Genomic DNA, 2,285 nt, shown 5'->3' with positions numbered 1-2,285 from the left:
CTTGGAAGAGAACTGGGTGAAGATACTGGTGTCCAGAATGGAGCAAGGAGAAGTGAGTGTATTTAAAATATTGTAAACAGGCAGGTAAGTTTATTTCAATGCAGAAGGTACATTGTCATTCCCTCTGCAATAAAGAACCTACCTGCTTGCATTTCTTTTTAGTTACATTTTAAGGTCACTCAGATCCTCATGCCTGCTCTTTTTATTCTACTTTCATCACCTTCAAAAACGGACTGTTCACATGCTGCCTAATATATCTCACCTCTTGCCCTCATGACAACACAAGAGCATAATCGGGAGAGAGGGTCATAGCATTTGTAACCCTATACCAAGATGTGCAAGGCAGGATTATCAAGTGGTACTACTATTAGTATGAAAGTTGTCAAGTAAACATTACAGTTTAAAACTAACTAACATGTTAGTGCTTTTGTAATAGCTGTATCATTGGGATTACACACACTTTAAAATGTGAATACAATCTTAATTTAGCAACAATAACAAATAATGCAAAAAAAAAAAACTTTAGCCAAACTTTTTTTCATGTACTGAGCTTGGTTTTAATGTCTGCTTATATTTGCTTGATTACATTAAAATGGCATTCAAGGTCATTTTTTTGTACCTGTTATCAACAGAATGAAGATTGGTCAAGTTTGTGAGTTCTGCATGTCTGTTCAGGAAACACACTATAGTTTTCTCTAACCCTAACTACAGTGAGTATCAGTATGCAGCCAAGGTTGGAATTTTTACACAGCTGATGCTGCATTTTGCTCAAACTCAGAATGAGATACTAAGGCTCCAAGTAATCTGATCTTAGGGAAGCTCTCATCACTGCACAGACTAAATGTAAAGCTCAATCTTTTGCACTACAAGTTAAATGAAAAAATATGTTATCATTTTGATTTTGTTGAAGCACAGCACAGAGTGTAGCAATTTTTATTATGATTTCTTGTATTTATTTGCTGTCTGCATGTTTAAAAACTCATCAAAGCAGAAAGAAACCTACAATAAGAAGTCAGTAAATACTTACGTTCTTTTTCAAACAGCTCACGGACACCTGGCAAGTCTTTGGCTGCTCCAAAATACTTGTAACCCCGGTTTCCTGGGACCTCTTTCCCTTCATGGTCCAACATTTTAGGACCTATACGCTAAAATCACATAGACAGGTCAATTTGAGATGCATGTCCACAACCAGAAATGTATGCCATACCCAATAAATAAGTCCATGCTCTGGGAAAAAAAAACACAATTAAAACTTTACTTACTCCATAATCTGGACCACCAAGTTCTTTAATGCGGACCTCCCAATGTCCCTTCTCTCGGATTAATTTATTTATTTCGTCATTTAAATCTCTGATTCTAAATTCTCCAAGACCAGCTGAAAAGAAAAATATAAGTAAGACACTAAGATCAATCAACTAAAAATACAGCAATACATTAGGCAGTTTTTGTTAAAATTCTATTACTTTTGCTATTAGACAACAATTAGAAACCAGCAAGTTAACATTTCAAAACCAGTAGCACTTTGCTTTGTATATTTTCATAGGCTGAAAAGATTAGTTACAGTTACTGAATATAGACTTCTGGCTTTTGCACTTCTGGTTCCATAAAAGTGTGCAGAAGAGATGGCATTCTCTCCACACATATATATATAGCACACTCCACCATGATTAAAAAAAAAAAAAAAAAAAAAAAAAAAAAAAAGGACAGGGCGCAGTTCAGACTGGCTGATCCCTAGAACAAGTGATCACGTGACCAAATGTAATTTTATGTTTTGCGTATAGCAATGGAAAAAACAAGTGGTATTCCTACAAGAAAATGTAAATATTTTGGCCCAAGTCTCTGTTTCAGCATCTTCTTAGGTTGACTTGTTTTTATTCCTGAAGTTACATTAAACTTTTGCTTTATCTAGTTTGTTAACAAAAACAAACTTACCATTTTGAATCTGCGCCACTTTCTTTGAGATTTCACCAATAATCTGTTGGCAAAAGGATTCAAAATATAAGACTTTTGTTTAAAATGTATTACCATCTAAAACAGCTTTTAGAAAGATCCGCATAGGATTCCATGTTCATGTGATGTAAACTGGAACAATAAAAACTAACATACTAGAAGAATTAATGACCAGAAAAATAGGATCTATAAAAAAACATGCTAACATTAACTAGATTCAGTTAATTAAGCCTTGCCAAGGCTCCAACAATTTTATTTTTAATAAATAATAATAATAATAAACAGGAATTATATAGTGCCAACATAATACACAGCGCTGTACAAGAGCTTACAAA

General features: G+C 34.0%; 1 long non-coding RNA gene across 1 annotated transcript; it reads right to left on the bottom strand.

The window, feature by feature from the left end:
- Positions 1–6: 6 nt before the first annotated feature.
- On the bottom strand, positions 7–2,063 carry LOC140321427 (uncharacterized). The gene is made up of 3 exons (XR_011918938.1): positions 1,933–2,063; positions 1,263–1,375; positions 7–1,145 (listed from the first exon to the last, which is right to left on the bottom strand). It is a non-coding gene; the product is annotated as an uncharacterized lncRNA (long non-coding RNA).
- Positions 2,064–2,285: the final 222 nt, after the last annotated feature.

Source organism: Pyxicephalus adspersus, unplaced genomic scaffold (genome assembly GCF_032062135.1).
Source record: "Pyxicephalus adspersus unplaced genomic scaffold, UCB_Pads_2.0 Sca3743, whole genome shotgun sequence".
NCBI lineage: Eukaryota > Metazoa > Chordata > Amphibia > Anura > Pyxicephalidae > Pyxicephalus > Pyxicephalus adspersus.
This window is presented reverse-complemented; position numbering and strand designations above follow the sequence as displayed.